Genomic DNA, 21,647 nt, shown 5'->3' with positions numbered 1-21,647 from the left:
CTCATTTGTTATGTTATGTTATGTAGGCATAATTTTATCTTGTAAGCAGGACAAAAATTTGTGTAGTTGACATTCTGACAAAATTGAATGCAGTTACAGTTTTTTACAGAAGCTAGGACACATTTCTCAATACTTAGGTCACTTTTGCAAAACTCTTCACACAGTGAGCACAACAGAAGTCTATGTGGGCTAAACTGAGGATCAATTAGCATTGTTTTGGCACAAAATGCATTCAATGACTACATCTCAAATTTCATGAATTCTTTTCTCACTCAGACACAACAACTGCCAAAAATCTTTGTACGTACAGGACATTTTGCACATGCTTACATATTGTTTTCAAAACTGTTAAACTTATGTTCAAAACAATAACACAATGCAAAACTGAATAAGACAGCAAAATTCAACAGCAATATTTTATTGAAACATATTTCAAATCTAAAAATGCAGTAGATTAGCATTACTATTGTATCTGTATCAGTGGATGGTGTGTATACAAATTCTTGTATTTTGGAATTACTTAGTGCAAAAAAATAAAAATAAATAAACAACATAAAATATTGACGAATTCTGCATCATGTCTGATTCATTCCAGTAACATATATTGCACTTATAAACAATATATATTGCAATTATAAACAGAGATGTGTCCTTGTTTTACACAAGAAAACACTGTGTAATGCTACATGTTGTTAGTGTTTTTTAGGTCATTGTTTTGTGGGTGACAAACAAAGTGTGTTTGTCGGCTGTCAACCTTTGCTAGTGTTCTGGAAGAATGAGTTTATTTGAGACCTGAATAAAGTGTTTTGGTAGTTGTAGTGCATTTTGAATGTGAAATGAACTGCTTTGCCAAGCTGAAAGTCGGTTAGGAGAATTGTGTGAAGAGTTTTGCAAAAGTGACCTAAGTATTGAGAAATGTGTCCTAGCGTCTGTAAAAAACTGTAATATGGCAATATTTTATTCATTATGCATGGCGAAATTAAATGTAGTTAATCTGACCAGAATTTCTCTATTAGGCATGGCAAAACATTATCAAGTAGGAATAACCAAATTTCAGTTTTTTGTTGTGATTAAATAAATTTATGTTCATATAACAAGATTACAACAAATCATTTCAAACTGATTAGATTTTGTTAGAGAAACGCAATTCAATTGGATGGAAAAGTTTTCCACAATTTAGTTATGTTCTTTCAACAACTTTTTTTTTAAGTGTGGTTTTCACAGAATATTAAGCAGCGCAACTGTGCAATGTTCCTTGAGAACCAAATAATATTTCAAAATATTACTGTTTTCACTGTATTTTCGATAAAATGCAGTCAGAGTCAGAGGAGACTTCTTTCAAAAACATTTACATTTTTAATCATTGTGTGTATATATTGTAAAAGCACAACAACATCAAAAATCTATATTTTTAATGTGCATTTATGTAATCTCACATAACCAAATGTTTAAAAGGTCTGGGGCTGCATTCACAAAGAATTGTATCTTATCAGTCCTCAAAGATTTTCTAGGTAGGAGTTTTGGCTTAAACCCTAGTCATGAAACTCTTAAAAATACATTTGAGCACGCTCTTTCAAAATCACCCACAGTGGTTGATAGAAAAGCATAGCAAGCAGACAGTGGGAAAGAGAAATATGTAACTATTTGATAAACACTATCTATATAAACGATAGATGGATTAGCCTTAAGTGTTTTTGTAGGTATGGCCCCTGGTCCAAACTGGTCAAGTATTCTGAAAAACTACACTGTTCAGCAGCTGCCTTAAAATTTGAAGTTAAATCAGCTTAAAACTACAAGTCTGAGTTGATTTAACTTGAGTTAAAATGTTAAGTTGATTTAACTTAACATTTTAAGGCAGCTGCTAAACTTAAGTTTTTAAGTTGAAACTGGTGATAACTTTTTACAATGTACTGCCAATTTAGACAGGAAGAGCTTTCTGAATCACATCTAAAATGGTGGATTTGTTTCTTGGAAACAAGAAGCTTTTTACTTTACAAGGCATTAATTCATGGACTGGAGTCATGTGGATTTCTTGTGGATTATTGTGATTCTTTTATCAGCAGTTTGAACTCTTAATTCTAACGGCACCCATTCACTTCAAAGGATCCATTAGTGAGAATGCTACATTTCACGAAATCTGTTCTGACGAAGAAAACACATCTACTACTTGGATGGCCTGTAGGGTGAGTAAATTTTCATTTTTAGGTTATAACTAAAAAATAATGTCATCATCATGAGATTATTTAAGATCACTAATATTTTAGTCATAATTTCTTTTTTATAGGTTTAACAAAGCAGAATCTGAATCCACTGTTTGAGATCTTGTTATAGAGAATGAACTACACTGTTTTGGAGTAAATTCAAAGTGCAAAACAAAATTCCATTTATCTGAAGAAACCATGACTATAAAAAACAAATGATCTTACACAAAATCATTTCTGGCTCTAGACAGAGAAAAATAGTATTTTCAAATGAATAGCTGCACTTGATCAGAACACCTCTTGTTGCTAGGCACCTCTTGTCAAGCATAAATGTAAGTGTGAACCGCAACGGTGCGTGTCTTCATCAAAAGGTTCTTAATGGTGGTTTGGATGGCACGTGTTGGCTCTGCAAGGCTTCTGCTTTGTGTCAAATTGATAATGTGCATGTAGGCTGAAAGGTTTCATATAATACAGAGTCTTCATTTTCAAGGCCCAGACGCAATAGAAAAAAAGCATAATTGCTTTGCAGCCTGTTGTTTTGTTTGTAATGTTTTGTCCTAAAATTAGCCGGCAAGAAAATAAATGCTTTTGAAGATCATATATCATTATTGAACTGTGAAAACCTGACATTTTCATGTAGTCATTTAAAATAGTCTACTCAAATATTTCTCTCTGCTTACAACAATATCAGTTTTACCTCCTTAGAATTATTGAAATGAATCTCCAGTTTATTAAAAGTGATTTAATAAATGAAAATGAAATATTCGTAAAATTACTGCAAGTTCTTGTGTTTGCTGAATATAATGTCTTGTGGATTCCTGGGCTTACAAGCGGTTTACCAAGGGGAACATTAACATGACTGAAAATTAGTGTACCTTGGTGCTTGCTGTTCCCTACTGGATTTTGGAGCCTTGTTTATGAATCTAGTCTCGAAAATGAATAAATCAGTAGGAGTTATGTTTCTCCATCTGTTAGAGCCTGGAGACCTTCCTAGTGTACTGTTGTGTTTAATGATTTCTTAGTATTTTATATTTATACAGAGGATTTGTTGCTATGTAAAGAATATTTATGAGGTTGTCAATATCACACAAACAAGGTAGAGGATGGAGGTGTGAGTATTCATTATTCTGACCAGTTGTTAAATGCTTCTATTTCTGATTCTGATCTATCTATCAGAATAAAACATTTCCTGATAATTTACTCACCCCCATGTGATCCAAAATGTTTGTGTCTTTCTGTCTTCAGTCGCAAAGAAATTAAAGTTTTTGAGGAAAACTTTCTTTATTTTTTTCCACATAGTGGATGTCAATGGTGGCCAACAGTTTAATTGCAGTTTCAGTGCAGCTTTAAAGGGCTCTACACGATCCCAGCCGAGGAATAGGGGTCTTATCTAGCAAACGATCGGCCATTTTCTTTGCACTTGCATTTTGTAGACACTAGATTGTATGGAGATAAAATAAAGCCTTAAAGATTTGCATATGCAGGATGAAAGTTGCGGAAGTGCACATAAGCGTAAATTAAGTTTGCATGTGCAAGAGAAGCTTTATAAAATTGTAAATCACGTTTCAAGCATAAGAAAAAAAAATTCAGCATTTTACTGTTACTCGTGAATGTAATTCATGTATTGTGAAACTGCAGCTTAATGCTAACAGAAATATGATTTGCCTTCTTTCTGACTTAAATTTCTCTGTGCTTACACTTTTGGCACATTGTTTTTGCTTAAATACAGTCAAAAGTACTGCAAGCCTGTGAAAAGTCATTTGCACGTGAAAACAAGTTTAAAGAACTGCCAAACGGATTGGCAAAAATTCTCCAGACATGGTTTTACAGGTCCATTTACAACCCTAGGATTTGTCCCAAGAATTAAATGGTCTGTTATTACCTTATTTGGAAGGTTCATGAATAATAATGATGAGCTCTGCTCTGATTGGCTGTCCCACAGAGCGGCTCTTTTCAATAGCTCGCACATGGAGGAAAATATATATTTAATCACAGAGCTCAAGCCGCTATTAAAGGTGCCATAGAATGAATAACATTTCAGACATGACATACCATCAGGGGCGGACTTTGCCATTAGGCAAAGGTAGGCAGTTGCCTTGGGCCCCGAGCTTCAAGGGGCCCCCTCAAAAAAATTTGGTCGAGGTGATTTTTTTTTTTTTTTTTTTACTTTATGGCAAATGTCAAAGATTCTCTGAAAAGTAATCAGAATACCATAGAATATTTGTTATGGAAACTGGCGCCTCCCTTGAACACCACACTGTTGGACTATTCCATTATTTCACGTCGCATCTGCTGCAGAACTGCGGAAGTGATTGAAGAAATATTCTATATTTAGTGGTACAGCGTACATTCTGTCAGATACATTCTGGCGCCTCCGTCTCAATACTGTACAACGCAGCATACATCCACATCAAATGGTTACTCAGCGGCAGAGTTCCACTCCACTCACGCAGGGGCGTAATTTCCATTGAAGACGCACTTTTAAAATTCCCGTTTGTGTCCTCCTACTTTCTAATGGCTTTGTTAAAGTAATCTCTTGTATTATAACATGCTCAGCACCGTCGAGAGTTTTTCGCGATTGTTAAAACCAAAAATAAAACGCGCACGCACATTCAAAAGCAATTTTAATACCTCAAGTTTAGAGAGAGACTTCCCAATGTGCGCAAATTAGGCTACATAAAATATCTAGGCTGTTATTAGTATGTGAGCAGATAATAAGATAATGATGTCTATAGCTCTGTATCATGTTTGAAAAATTCGGTCTCTATTTGCAATTTGAATATTAACAGAGTAGCCTAGGCTACTATTATGGCTGCATTTGTCAACACCACTAAGAACGAACTGTGTCGTTTATTTTTTGTCATTTCTACTGTTTAAAAATACAGTGGCTGCCTCTAATTTAAATGGCTCTAATAGAGAAATTAACCAGCTTGTTCATGTAGGCTCATGTTTACATTCATTCTTCCTTGCTTAAGGCGTAACATAAATATATTAAAAAAGGCTTTCAGAATTAGCCCATTTGCTTGTAAAAGATCGACAATCAGAATCAGCCATGAATAATCAAGATCGGTGCATTGTGCATTACTAAAAACAAATTGGGTGCTCCTAAATTTTTTTTTTGGTGCTCCTAACTTTTTGAACGTGGTGGCACCAGTGCTACCAAGTAAAAAAGTAAATTTCAAGCCCTGTGCAGGTAACAGCACTTCCGTGTTCACTTTTGGCCATTATAGTAATGACAAAGACTGTTATACAGCATTTTACATTTATGTGTCCATATTGATCATTTACATGATTTATGGCGTGTGTTTCTTCTCGCTTTAGTAAAACAAGATAGAAGACTATAAACAACTTTTCCAATTTAGGCAGCAGCAAACAGATCTAGTTAGGAGATTCTGCTTGGAAACCAAGGTAAATAGAACAAATGGCAACTCTTCCTTGTGAATAGATAATAAATATTATTGCACAGGTAATATATTATGAGAATACGATTTTACAGTTTTACAAGGAGGAACAAAATATGTAGAGGGCCCCATGTCTGTGTTTGCCTTGGGCCCCAAAATGGCTAAATCCGCCCCTGCATACCATGAGTCACAAACACCACCATTTCCTCCGTCTTATATAATTCTGGTGTTTGCAAAAGACCACTGAAAAATAGGTCAATTCCAACATAACACAGACTATTATGCAATAGTCGCGATCGTTAATAGTTACGCCCCCAATATTTGCATCGCCCAATCATCAGTACATCAGTAAAATAAGGCGAGCCACTGAAGGGACATGGTTAGCTTAATGCTAGCGGTAGCCTGTTACATTGCAGTACATAAGATTTCGCTTACCACATAAACAGAGAGATGACTGCACTGATGATGGTGAATGATTTACAGATCCTGAGTATCTAACAAGCATCTAAACTTGTGTGGTAAGTAAGTACTGTCACTTCAGTATAACATTACACAGACCATATGCGATCACAATTGTGAGAGTAAAATGATCGCACATTCAAAACGGCAGATTCAATAAACCACATATTAAAAGCACCTAGAGCTCCGTAATTAAATATATATTTTCCTCCATGTGCCGGCTATTGAGATGAGCAGCTCTGTGAAACAGCCAATCAGAGCAGAGCTCATTAATATTCACGAACCTTCCAAATAAGATAATAACAGACCATTCATTCTAGGGACAAATCCTAGGGTTGTAAATGGACTTGTAAAACCATTTCTGGAGATTTTTTGCCCTTTCCTATGCCATATACCTTCCATGTAGTTATCAGAGAACAATTTAAAATATTGTATCAATGCATTCTATGGCACCTTTAATATGCGGGTCGTTGAAACTGCCATTTGAATGCAAGATCATTTTACTTTTGCAATTGCAATTGCACGTTCTCTGTGTAACGTTAGCGGCAGTACTTAGCACATATTTTAGCACATAAGTTTAGATGCTTATTAGTGATGCTCAGGATCTGTAAATCATTCGCCATTGTCCGCGCAGTCATCTCTCCTTACTCTGTTTATGTGGTAAGTTAAATCTTATGTACTGCAATGTAACAGGCTACTGCTAGCAAGAAGCTAACCGTGTCCCTTTAGTGGTTCGCCTTTTTTTATTAGAAAGCCTTATTTGTTTTCCTCGCCTTTCTGAGTATAGACACCAACCCATCCCTGCACTTAACATCCTCTGCACAACCTGGAACATAATATTTATTCCCATGATCTGCCATTTTCGCTATTGTCCTCACTTTGTTTTTTTTCACAATAGCCTAGCTTTAGTGGTCTTTTGCAAACACCAGATTAATATAAGAAGGAGAAACCAATGGTGTTTGACACTCACGGTATGTCATGTCCATGTACAGAACTGTTATTATTAAACTATGCCAAGGTAAATACAGTTTTCCATGCTATTGCATCCTTTAAATTTAGGTTCTTTTCATTCAGCTAAAGGTCATGATATGATGTATCGATCTCCTGTTGGTCACACAGTGTCACATGATGCAAATTCACAGGTCAGAGTTCACCAATCTTGAACTTTGGAATGCAGCGAAATGCAAAAACTTTTTGCGCGGGTTTATGTTTCCGGTCTAACACATGCATATGAATAGAAGTCAATGGAACGAAAGGTGCAGTGTGACTGTGTAGCCATTAGGCTACACTCCCAACAACAGTTGGTTTTACGCAGTGTAAAATCTTTAAGACATTATTTTATCTCCAGAGGGTTAGTACTTCTGCCTACGTCATGTGCGACCTTTCCAGCATGATTACGTAATGCGCGAGGTCGGCCTGCTGCAAAATGAGCATTTGTGGTTAAAAAGTATATACATTTTTATTGTTTTAAGAAAATGGCCGATAGTTTGGCTAGATAAGACCCTTTTTCCTTGGCTGAGATTCTGTAGAGCCCTTTGAAGCTGCATTGAAACTGCAATTTGGACCTTCAACTTGTTGGCCACCATTGAAGCCCACTAAATGAAGAAAAATCCTGAAATGTTTTCCTCAAAAACCTTAATTTGAATACAGTCAAGATAGAAAGACATTTTGGATCACATGGGGGTTAGTAAATTATCAGGAATTTTTTATTCTGCAAATGAACATCTCCTTTAACAGCTTTTTTCTTTTCACAAGAAACTGATCTTGTCTTGTGCACTGCACAAAGGTTTTATGTCCCTGGATATCGTTTCCATCTATTCTGATTATTTTAAAATAGATTTCATTGTTGAACTTTACCAATAGTGTGCAATTGATCTTATTTCCATTTGTTTTGGAAAGGAAGTCTTTGCTCCCCACAGTCAGTCCTCATTAATGTACTGGCTAGAAAGCAGAAAAGGTTTTTTTTTTTAGTAAAAAGGGTAATGGCTACATAACTCCTTTTCCAAGGCACCCATTAAAGGTGTCCAGTTTTACTTCCCTTAGATTACAAAATGAGTGTCACAAGCTCTAATGTTGTGGCCTATACAAAAGGCACATTTTACTCTACATTCTAATGTTCCACAATGTTAAGTTTTAAACTGCAGATATTTAAAAAAAAACATTCCTAGTTGGCCAAAACTGTTATTTTAAAGATGTACGACAAAAATGCAGCTTTTTTAAGATGCAAGGATTAGGTTTGCAACAAGCAAATTGTGAAAGTCTGAGGAAGGTCAAAGAGAAGTCAGTAGAGAGACTTTACTGTTGCACCTACCGTGACTACATTTAAACTGGAACAAAACATTCTACAATTCGTTTTAGCTTTCTGCCTTTTCATTCATCAAGCACCATCACATCCTCAGTTTGCCTCTGGTGGACATTGGTCCTTTGGGAAAATTGGACTTTGTAATAACGGTTGTTGAAACCACTGTAATTTTTTTGGCTCGTCACAAAAGCATCAGATGGTATTTTCACTTTTATTTCGCTCTCTCACACAATAGTCTATCTGATTCTGAGATCATAGAGTGGAATGGAAACTTGACTTCCTGTTTGTTGTCAGTGGTCTATCATTTCACACACAGAGGTCACTTTCCATTGCACCATTATACATGTGACCGCATTCAGTTGTTGACAACAGTCCTTGTGTTTTAAAACTTGAAATCAAATAACAATAAAAATTAATAAATCTCAAAGTATTTATATATATACATACAGTGGGTATGGAAAGTATTCAGACCCCCTTAAATGTTTCACTCTTTGTTATATTGCAGCCATTTGCTGAAATCATTTAAGTTCATTTTTTTCCTCACTAATGTACACACAGCACCCCATATTGACAAAAAAACACAGAATTGTTGACATTTTTGCATATTTATTAAAAAAGAAAAACTGAAATGTCTTGCACCGAGGAGTGGCTTCCGTCGGGCCACTCTGCCATAAAGCCCCGACTGGTTGAGGGCTGCAGTGATGGTTGACTTTCTACAACTTTCTCCCATCTCCCAACTGCATCGCTGGAGCTCAGCCACAGTGATATTTGGGTTCTTCTTTACCTCTCTCACCAAGGCTCTTCTCCCCCGATAGCTCAGTTTGGCCGAACGGCCAGCTCTAGGAAGGGTTCTGGTCATCCCAAATGTCTTCCATTTAAGGATTATGGAGGCCACTGTGCTCTTAGGAACCTTAAGTGCAGTAGAAATATTTTTGTAACCTTGGCCAGATCTGTGCCTTGCCACAATTCTTTCTCTGAGCTCTTCAGGCAGTTCCTTTGACCTCATGATTCTCATTTGCTCTGACATGCACTGTGAGCTGTAAGGTCTTATATAGACAGGTGTGTGGCTTTCCTAATCAAGTCCAATCAGTATAATCAAACACAGCTGGACTCAAACGAAGGTGTAGAACCATCTCAAGGATGATCAGAAGAAACCTGAGTTAAATATATGAGTGTCACAGCAAAGGGTCTGAATACTTAGGACCATGTGATATTTCAGTTTTTCTTTTTTAATAAATCTGCAAAAATGTCAACAATTCTGTGTTTTTCTGTCAATATGGGGTGCTGTGTATACATTAATGGGGGAAAAAATGAACTTAAATGATTTCAGCAAATGGCTGCAATATAACAAAAAGTGAAACATTTAAGGGGGTCTGAATACTTTCCATACCCACTGTATATATAAGGCAGATTTTTGTATTATCTCATTAATTTGGCAACCTTTGTGCATTTAGATTTCATAGTTTGGCATTGTAACAATGATCATTGAAGAAATACATATTTGAAGTCAGTACAAAGAAAATAAAAATATTGTCAGTGCTGGGTTTCATCCTTATTAGTCACCATGCCAACAATCCCACAGCTGATTAACCCAAAATACTGGGGCACAAAGCACGGGTAATCACCACAGCAACGTTACCAGCATAGCAATGCAGCCACACACTCCTGCACATGATCATACACACACACACACACACACACACACACACACACACACACACACACACACACACACACACACACAGGAAACAAACCAGTAGGTGTCTTCATCCTATAAAAGAAAAAACTCATCTTTAAAAATCTGTCAGTAATGACAATGACCTAATCAACTTAACTGATGAATAATTTATGGTAGGTGGTTTTTTAATATGCTAAATGACTACGCATATACATAATTTTAGAAAGCAACAGTGACACTTTGATTAATGGATATATTTGACAGTGCTTTCGTGAAGATTGAATGTTTTGGAACTAATCGCTCTGCCAAATAATTGTGGTTTGTATGCACAGCTCGCTGAATATCATTTTTAGAATTTGTTCGCACAAATAGGCCTACTGCTGGCCAAATAATACTTATGTTAATGTATGTTGAACTGCTTCAAAGTCAGAGTTGGAAATGTCTTGAAAAGATGTCTTTTTGTACAAATGTTGTATGTATGCAAATTTTATGATATCCAGGGTACACATTTCTAGTAATTGTGCAGTTAATTCTTATGTTGTATTTTCAGAAAGTTTTGGAATATTTGTCCTCTCCCCAAATTTGTCACGACTGAAACACAGTAATATATCATTTAATAAAAAGGGTTACATTGTCCTTTTTAGGTTTAGTTTACATCTTTCTTGTAAATGATATGTCTTGTATTTTATTTTATTCGTTTTTAGAGGTAAATCAATAACAGTTACCATTTTAACAATATTTCAAGTGTGATTTATGAGATTTGTTGTATTTTGAATGCAATTTTTCTTTGTAAAAGGCAAAAAGTTGATCATACTGATTTTAAACATAAGGATTCATTAGTTTGAATATACTGAACTAAACACTATCATAACATATTATAACTGATAATTCAGTATACTTTATTTTAGACAAAATGCCCCATGTTTCGGTTGAGACAGCACATTTTCAGTAGTGACAGTAATGTTTTGGTAGCAACCATCACAATACAAAAAATTTGCATAACTGTAGTAAAATTGTGTTTATTTCCCCCAAATAAAAGATTATGTGTTCCCTTTGGTCACTACCGAAACAATGATGACATGTTACGGTACGGTAGTGACAATATTATGGGATAACACCCAACAAAACAAAGATGTCACTACCGAAACTTCACTAAATGTTGTATTTTAGATACTTTTAGATACTTCTGAACCTAGCTCAAAGATGCTAATCAGCACATGGTTAGCACAGTTCTAGAATAAATCCCCAAAAAGTGTTTAATTGTTAGACAAATGGTGTTCGGTAGTGACATTCTTTAAAGGGATAGTTTACCCAAAAATGAAAATTTGATGTTTATCTGCTTACCCCCAGGGCATCCAAGATGTAGGTGACTTTGTTTCTTCAGAACACAAACAAAGATTTTTAACTCAAACCTTTCTCTCAAACTGCAGTCTGTCAGTCATATAATGGCAGTCAATGATTAACAATGGTTAAGAGTAAAAAAACATAACAAAACCAAATCAAACCCTGCGGCTCCTGACGATACATTGAGGTCTTAAAGGAACACTGCACTTTTTTGTGGAAATAGGCTCATTCTCCAACTCCCCCCGAGTCAATAATTTGATTTTTACCGTTTTGAAATCCATTCAGCCGTTCTCCTGTTCTGGCGATATCACTTTTAGCATAACTTAGCATAGGTCATTGAATCCTATTAGACCAATATAGCATTGTGTTCAAAAATGACCAACGGGTTTCGATATTTGAGTTATTTAAAATTTGACTCTTCTGCAGTTATACCGTGTAATAAAACCAGCGGAAAATGTAAAGCTGCGATTTTCTAGGCTGATAAGTTTAGGAACTACACTCCCATTCTGGCGTAATAGTCAAGGAAGTTTGCTGCCGTAATATGGCCGAAGCAGGCGCAGTAGTATCACGCAGCACAGCATGACCAACTGCATGCACTGGGAGCGTTCCTCGTTGGAAGTTACCTAGCTGGGAACTAATTTCAGGCACTGAGTGATATTACTGCGCCTGCTTAGGTGAACTATCCCTTTAAAGTTACACACAATTTTTTTATACTTTTGAACGCATTTACTTCTAAATGATGGTGAAAATGAGAGTGAAACATACATATTTCCTGATCATAAATGTAAGGGTGTAGTTAAAATCAGTCTCAGCCAATGGACTAAAACATACACTGTTTCGGTAGTGACATGAAAATGCGGGACACATTTTTAACATATTAACATAATAAAAAATACATATTAAAAAGTTAAAAATATATTTTAATAAAGAATAAAATGCAAAAAATATTTAAATATAATTTTCATAAATTAAAATTTAAAGGGGTTATGGTTCAGGACAGCCACCTCCCAATTGCAATGATGATTAAGCTTACTGATATTTTAAATATTATTGTGGGTTTCAATATAACAACAGTATTTTAGTAAACATCTAAAAATTTGAATACTTAAATGCTTTTTAAATATGTTTTTGGTTGTGGAACAGCATTTTGCACCAATTCTGTATAATGGCCCATGTTCGCAAAAATAAATAAATAAAATAATAGTAATAATTATCATTATTAATAATGCACCCGATAGACTAATAACGCACAGATTACTAAAGGTCAAGGTGCCGAATTTTGGGGAGAATTTCGTGCTAACTTTAAAACAAGTCCTTAAATTGAACTTTAACGCAGCTTAATTAGCATATGGGTCATTCAGAATGTGGAGCAGAGCGATTCACACGCTTTGAGCTTAACATTCTTCTTTACTAACTACAAACTACACCAGTTTGGGTGCGTTAAAACACCTGCATGGTTGTGCTAAGACGAGAACAATATAATTTACATATAATGACGTCTTTTTGACACCGGGTGTTTCCTCCTTAACCTTTCAAACACACAACTTGACCTCTTTAAGCGCAGAGATAGCTCTATTCTCTCTACTGATAAGCTTCGCGTGTGTGCATGTTCCTTCCTGCTTTTAAAATAGGCTGTTAGTCATAATGAACTTATAATTCATCCCATTATAGGAAATGGTGGAAATGTTTTATGAGCTATGACATCCGGGTGATTGTGACCTGCCCTTAACTTATTAATATACAATACAAAGGTTAAACTGCCAGATACATCGTGTGACTGAGAACCAAACTCTCACAAAGGAATCTGCTTAGCTATGTGAAAACCTAATATCACGTTTATCAACTGTAGTTGATGTTTTATTTCAAGCCTGACCGCAACTGTCGTGCATCTCGTGTCCACTTGGTGGCAGTGTTGCTGTTTTGCTGCTAAGAAGTTTGCGTTTGGTACAAATACGTGCATACTGTATACTAGAAGTCAATGGTAAACTCATTAAAACGGGATTAACTTGTATGGGTGAATTGATTATTCAACTAGTTTCTGACCTGCTTTTCTTATCAGTTTCAGGGAACCTGTGTGTGCGGGTTACTTTTGTGTTTGTGGGTATGGTGTTATGAGCTGACATAAACACTGGAGTTCAAATATAGGCCTATAGCCTATGCATTTGTTGGATGCTTTTCCTTCATATGCTTCCAATTAATTCATTAAATCTAAACACAACAACAACAACAACAACAACAACAACAAAAAAGGTTATTTAAGCAGTCAGAAAATATCCTATTATTCATACATAGAAAAAAATGTTGTTTTTCAGCAAAACCAGCGGTATGTCTTCAGATCAAAAGGCGTTTAAAAATCATGAAACATTTACCAAACCTTTGACTAGCAGTGTAAATATAAAAGAAAGAAATATTGAGAAAAAAAAAATCTACAATCATGAGTGTTTGATGTACAAATGCTAGTAAATGACAACAGCTGTGGTTGGAAATTTATTTATAAATATTAAATAATATATAACACATAAATATTTGATTCCTGTTAAACCCAGGTTTCATCATGCCAGTGAAACAGAAAGAGTAGCATAAAAGAGGATACGCTTGTGCTTTCTTCTCCGAAGAAAACACTCATGTGAGAAGCTAACATTTTTAAGTTTTTTAAAACAAGAATCGCATCTCAAGGGTTTTGAGGGTAGGATCCCTTGACCCTGCCTAATCCAGATTCATTATGAAGATCTCTTAGCAGCAGGAAGCCCACCCGGACACATGTGACCTTTCTGAAAAAGATGCATTGAGAGGCAAATCCTCTGACCCACGGCTGCCCTGCTGTGTTTATCTATGTCTTTCATTTCATAACATACGCTTTTAGGTGCGCATGGGAGCGAGTCTGAATGGAATAGCTGCGCCCTTACATATATTCGAAAATGCATTATACTTCTATTGCCCTTCCTCAGTCTCTCTTTTTCTGTCAAACTGCAGCAGAACAGATGCCGTGGGAATGCTACAGGGTCCTATACACACACACTGGTGCAGATGTTGCTTATTGTTTTCCTTACGAGACAAAATTTTATATGGCATTTTCTGTCATACTGCACCTCTCATTCCTTTCTGGACCCATTGTGCGGGTGACAAACTCAATATACTTAACCTGACAGCAGGACACACAAGCACTGTTGTGCAGAGGCAATAGCCACTCAAAGCTGTTTTCAATGAAAATCAGGAAACAGATGCTTATGAAGGCTTAGGAAATGCTTTAAAAATAGTTCTTACTCTATCCGGTCACCTTTATGATGCAACATGAAATCCAATTTACTTTCTCAATGGTTCCTGTTCTTAAAGTCACCATGAAATCAATCCAAATGCAATACTGCAGTGTTTATTATAAATGAGTTATCTGCTCACATCATTGCATTTTTATTATTTTTTAATTATGTACCTTAATATAATCTTTAATTAAAGACACAAACTTCCCCTCCCCTCGCAACGACATCTAGTCTCTGCTGACGTGCACTGGCGCGAGGACTGGGAAATAATTCCTCCCCTCCAGCAACCTGTCACTCTCATGAATTTGTAGCAATTAACAAACAACAATGATCCAATCAATTCCCAACAGACAAAATCAAGTCCCGCCCTACATTTTTTCCCCTATGTTCAAGAAGTCATTTCACTCAATATGTAGCACAATAGAGAAGAAAAACGTTTCACAATTTTTGCAGCAACAAAGCGACAGGACATCATTCAGCTGTGTTCCAAATGATGCACTATACACTGTGCACTCATACAGTGTACTTAATCTAGTGTATGAATTTTATAAGGTATTTAGAAGTCCCTTTACCCTTACAACTTAAGCAAAGCTGCAGTTGAGACTTCTCATACTGTTTATACTACAAAATGGCGCAGAATATTGCAGCAATATACAAATTGGGACACTTTTTGGGACGGATCTTTACTCTGCAGGATGTCATTTCCATCAATGCTAAAACATATCATGATATCTTGTTCTAGCGAATCAAAAGAGCTTTTAAATGATTATATGATTTTTATATGATGTTCAGATGCCAGCTAGAGTACCCATAAAAAGTAGACTGAGCCAATTGATTCTCTTTGAGGTTCAGAAGGGATTGGACATTGTATGACACTGGGGAACAATTTGAGTCCACCTAGGATCCTAAAGCAGTTTAAAGTTACTCTAGAGTGTTACAAGACAATTCATTAAGCTTCCAGTTCCACTGTCCTTATAGGTCCACTGAAGTGCTTTGAAACACACAGCGACATTCTCAGTGTTGGGCATGTTACTTAAAAAAGTAATTAGTTATAGTTACTAGTTACTTCCCACAAATAGTAACTGAGTTACATCATTATATAAGTAACTAATTACCAGGAAAAGTAACTATTGTGTTACTTTAAAAAAAAAAAGTCAAATAACTTGGATGCCCCCAATATTAAATATGGCAAATGAATAATTGTACACTGATGTACACTATTTTAATGTTGCTTTGGGACAATGTGAGAGACACCTTTCAGGGACTAAATATCACGTTATTAGGGTCGCTTCAACTTGCGGTGTGGACATGAAAAACATCCTAAGGCAACACTATTGTTGCACCGGTGGGGTCTGTCTAGTTTTTTCATATGACCGCGAAAACTAAAAATACTTTGACATTTTGAAACTGCAAAGGGTCTACTTTTATTTGTAACAAGAAAACAATTGTGCTTTTGTAAAATAAACAGGGTGCGCTCTCTGCAGTCTTGGTCTCGTCAATCACCTATATAAAATAATAAATAGTAAATGAAAATAGTAAATAAAACAACCTAAATCTCCGTGAATAGGGTACAAGGATACAAGATATATATATATAGAAAGCTTGAAATGTCTACATTTAAATGAAGTAAGTCACGTCGAAAACAAATATTCTCTGATAAAGTAATCCCTATGATAACAACGCAAGCTCCAGTGTTTCCCATCTAAACTCATCTCTAATGTAATCATGTCCACAAGCTGCTCTGCTTTTCAAATGTTAAGCAACCATGTGAGATGCGTACTGTAGACATGTAGGTAAACGCCCACATCACCTCTGCAAACAAACGTGAACATTCATTAAGTTCATCTCGGCTACTTTTCACGCTGAAAGGAATAAAGACTGTGTGCGCGCTGCGGTGGTTCGTGTGACACAGCCGAAAACAGATTTCATTCGCCCCAATGGAATGCATATTTTAGCCGGCAGCCATATCACCCCGTAGTAGGCTGCACGATTAATCAAAAGCGATTGTCATGGGCAGTTTTTCATTAAAGGCGATTGTGTAATCAGTAGTAAATTTCCAGAGGTGCATTATCGCAGATGATTTAATCACACGATTATGAAATCAAAAGAAATCATTTGTGTTTATGACAGCTGTTTGCGTAGCTTCTCAGTGAACTATGGCTCTGTGTAGAAATGCTGCTACATCTGAAAGCATGTGTAAATACCACATTTAATAACGTTTTTAATCCAAACTCACTTCATAACATCAGTTGAGTGTTTGAAATAAATCTGTGAGTAGGCACGCATAGTATTCATAGTATTCTAAGCAGTGATAAAGGCACTGCATTATTATGTACTGTATTATAAGGAAAATTATAAGAAGAACTCAGATAAACCATACATTGTCATATTCGTGTGTTTATTAGTCACGTCAAATCAATGAAAGCAGTTAAATCTACGCTGCAGCGATTTTTGGAGTTTCCACGCAAGAATGAGAGCGCCCTGTGGACTTTGGATTAAGATTTACTGCTGATCATAGAACTGTTATTCACTGAAAGATACGCATGACAATCACAGCTTTTGATTAATTGCGATTGCGATTTCATTTCAATTTATCGTGCAGCCCTACTCTGTACTCTGTAGCCCAAGACTTTGAGCCTGGTCAGTACCTGGATGGGAGACCTCCTGTAAAAAACTAGGTTGCTGTTGGAAAAGGCACTAGTGAGGCCAGCAGGGGGTGCTCACCCTGTGGTCTGTGTGGGTCCTAGTGCCCCAGTATAGTGATGGGGACACTTTACTGTTAACAAGCACCATCCTTTGGATGAGATGTCAAACGGAGGTCCTGACTCAATCCCAGGATGTCTTTCGGAATGAGTAGAGGTGTGACCTCGGCATCCTGACCAAATTCGCCCATTGGCCTCTGACCATCATGGCCTCCCAACAATCCCCATATCTGCTGATTGGCTTCATCACTCTGTCTCCTCTTCACCAGTAAGCTGTTGTGTGGTGGGCCGTCACATCATCTAGGTGGATGATGCACACTGGTGGTGGATGAGGAGATACCCCTCACAATGTAAAGCATGTTTAGTGCCTAGAAATGCGCTATATAAATGTAATGAATTATTTTGATTAATTATTTACACTCTGAATCATTTTGTATACACTATATAGTGCACTATGTGCCATTCACCATAAAAAAATACAAATTCTGTGAAAAAGTAACCAAGCTGCAGCTTCAGCATCTGCCTGTCAATGTATGTAATGACCTACCTCCATGCACCCTCTTTGCATTCAACCCTGCACCAACATCATCTCTCATCATGTTGCTGGTTAGCCACTGGTCTGCCTCTGCGTGTTCATGTGTTTTAGGAAGAGGCGTGGTTTTGGAGAGTGATTTGCAGATGGGACTTTATGCTTTCAAAGCTAGCATGCTATTGCTAGCCTTTCTTAAAAATCTCATACCCTACCTTTAAGTCATTGGGTTTTTGGTTAAATGTCAGGAAAATAGGGTGGCAAAAATATAGCAATTATACCCCACTCATGATTTTATTTAAGCCAGGGAGGCCCAAACTTGGTCCTGGCTTTTGAAAACGATGACGCATATTTACAGTCATGTACCCTATCTGAGCCTGGCCGAAATGACTCCAAATCAGCTGGACTGTCTCGGGGTGGAGTTGCCATTCTCCAGGGTGGGTGGACTGCTGTGAGAGCTGATCTGCTGCACGGTTGAGTTCCCCTGGAATGTGAACGGCGAGTTGTGACATGCGAGGAGAGCGGAGGCCGCCCTGGCGATTGATATACGCCACAGTCGCAGTGCTGTCAGTACGAAAAAGCACGTGCTTCTGACGCAGCGTCGATCGGAAGTGACAAAGGGCCAGAAGCACAGCCAACAACTCGAGGCAATTGATGTGCCACTGCAGTCGGGGTCCTGTCCAGGACATTTCAGAGGCTTCTGGGGCATATGCGGCATGCATGTCTGAATGGACAGAAGTGAACACAGATGTTAGAGTACACAGAAGCTCCCGGCCCTCCACCGGGAGTGGGGACACTGATGTCACTGTCCCCTGAAGAGCAATCTCCATCACCTCTGGGTTGCCCGCATCAGGGACGTTTCACAGTTCTCTTGCGAGTATTTTTGGCCGGTCCCTGAGACGCGGGCGGCGCCGCTCTCCTGCGGCCAGCTCTGCGCCGGGCTGCCAGCCTGGCTTCATGAGCCTCGGCGGGAGTAGGAGCTGGGGTGCTGCCCTTGGCGATGGGCAGGCGGAGGCTGGGCAGGCGGAGGCTGGGCCACCGGCGGCGAGATGGTAGCTTCGCAGCGGGGCAAGATGTGCTTGATGGCCTCCGTCTGCTTCTGGACTGCCGAGAATTGCTGGGCGAAATCCTTGACAGTATCGGCGAATAGGCTGCTCTGGGAGATGGGAGCGTCGAGAAAGCGGGCTTTGTCGGCGTCTGCCATCTGCGCCAGATTGAGCCATAGGTGTCGCTCCTGGACCACAGCCGTGGACATCACCTGACCAAGGGATCGCGCCGTGACCTTCGTAGCACGGAGGGCTAAGTCGGTGGTGGCGCGGAGTTCCTGCATTACATCCTGGTCAGGACAACCCTCGTGCAGTTGTTTTAGCGCCTGGGCTTGGTAGACTTTCAGGGTAGCCATGACGTGCAAAGCTGAGGCAGCCTGTCCAGTGGCGCGGTAAACACGGCCCGCCAGGGCGGACGAGCGCTCACACGCCCTGGATGGGAGATGTGGCCGATCCCGCCAGGTGGCAGCACCGCGCGGGCAAAGATGGACCGCGACAGCGCGCTCAACCTGGGGAATTGACTTGTATCCCCGGGCTGCCCCGCCATCGAGGGTGGCAAGGGGAGAGGAGCTGGGGCGTGAGCGAGATGAAAAAGACGCCCGCCAGTTTTTAATCAGCTCCTCGTGCACCTCCGGGAAGAATGGTACCGAGGGGGAGCGCGGCGGTGCCGCGGGAGCCCTCCCCAGGAACCAGTCATCCAGCCTAGAGGGATCGGCCGAAGGCGCCTGAGGTACCTCCAAACCGATTCCCCTGGCGGCCCTGAGGAGCATAGCCGAGAGTTCAGCATCAACCTCAGACGGAGCAGCGTCCACGGCGGGGCGCTGGCCCACCGAGACGTCAGCCTCACCCTCAGACTCTCCCTCTGATGCTGCGACAGACATCTCCTCCTCCTGTGGAGCGCCAAAGGAGACGCTCAGCCCGGCTGGCGGGGAAGTGTACTGCTCTGGCAGCTCAACGGGGCCACGCTGAAGTGCAGAAGGTCGCAGGGCTTTGGGGGCCGGCGGCACGTTCTGCACAGTGACTCGTAAGTCCCCCTCGTGTCTCGCCACGGCGGCCAAAAAGCATTAGCGGCTTAACGACGTGCCGGGGGACGACGAGGGGAGCCGCCTTGCAAAGGAGCGGTGATTTTTCAACGTGACCATGGTCATGCGTTCGCAGTGAACACACGAACCATCAGCATGTTCTCGGCCCAGGCATGTGAGGCAGTGTTCATGTCCGTCTTGGGAGGTGAGGAAACTGCCACATCCAGCAGCGCACGGCCGGAAAACCATTCTGAAAACAACGTTCTACACAGCCGTGAGAAATCACTCTTTTAGTCCTGGTCTGCCCAGGGAGGAACCGCGGCACTACTGTGCACTCAGGAAGGGGTTGCTCGCTGGAGAGCAGGAGGCTTGTTTTAGGCCATGAAAACGGCCGCCCGCAGGATCCCGCTGATGGCTGCCAAAGCACTCTTTTAGATATAGCTCTTTTAGATGGACAGCACGTCAGCGGGAAAGAGTAGGAATGTCGTTTTTTTTTTGTTTTTTTTTTTTGGCTCGAGCAGGATGGCTCTGAAGCAAAAATCTGAATGACTGGCTGCATGCCGCCATCTTATATACCCGTATGTATGGGGGAGTGGCTTGGCATGCAAATGCCACTCGCCAATTTTCATTGGCCTTTTGAATAAGGCTCAGAGATTATTGGACTCTCAAGCGAGTTCCCATATGTACCGTCGTAGTGAAACGACTGAAGGGGAACTATGTTTACACCAGTAATTGTGCCTGTGCTATTCACTGTCACACTGCTGAGATTTACCTTGTACACTCTTCAAATTACAGTCCTAAAATGATGACAGAAAATTTACTCACAGTTGCTGTCCTGCAAAACATGACGACAACTGCTTTTCAGATAAAATATGAATGAGCGTGATATAGACGCGTCAGTGGATGTTGAGATATTTCCGTAAATTATCCCGCCAGAAGAATTGCATGAAAACTTATTACGTCTGTGTAATTTTGGAGGCTTTACGCATGCGCAGTAAGGCGAATTTGATGTTTTCCTACGTTTCAGTGTGGATGAGAAACTTTTGGAAAATGCTTGGAAACGCTAGTGTGGACGGAGAGCGTTTTAAAATGAAAACTCCGTTTTCAAATGTATCCGGATTTATGTAAACATAGTCTCAACACACCTGCCAGGAAGTTTCTAGTAGTATGCCTGCCTAGTAAGAGCTTAATTAGCTAGTTCAGGTGTGTCTAATTGGGGTTGGAGCTAAACTCTGCAGGACACCTGCTTGAGTTTGAACACCCCTGGTTTAAGCTTTTATGTGTCTTGAAAAAGGTGGTCGCTAACAAGTAGCTAATGAGACTGCAATGTTTGTCAGGGATATTAAATGTACTTATGACTCATCTACTCCCTCTGCTTTCACAGCCTTGTTGTGTTTATACTCCATGCTCTTGTAAACTATTCTAACTCAAAACTTTATAGTTTGAAGATTTTAAATATAGATTATGCGACTTGTGCGACGTGTGTTCACGTTTGTGTATATTATCTTAATGAACAAAACATGCAAGAATCATAAACTCCCTGTCACAGAGCATATTTTTTGCAATAATCCAAAAGCCATGGGAAAATCCTATTGATGTTTTGTTAAAGAAACCAGGCTGCACTTTAAATTTCAAAATGTTAACATTACTTGAAAAAAATCTTGCAACATTATTGCCTCAGAAAAATTTAGTTAAGGTTGCTCAAT

The sequence above is a fragment of the Garra rufa genome, chromosome 22 (genome assembly GCF_049309525.1).
Source record: "Garra rufa chromosome 22, GarRuf1.0, whole genome shotgun sequence".
NCBI classification, from domain to species: Eukaryota; Metazoa; Chordata; class Actinopteri; order Cypriniformes; family Cyprinidae; genus Garra; species Garra rufa.
The sequence above is the reverse complement of the archived record's forward strand: the minus strand, read 5'-3'. Positions refer to the sequence as shown.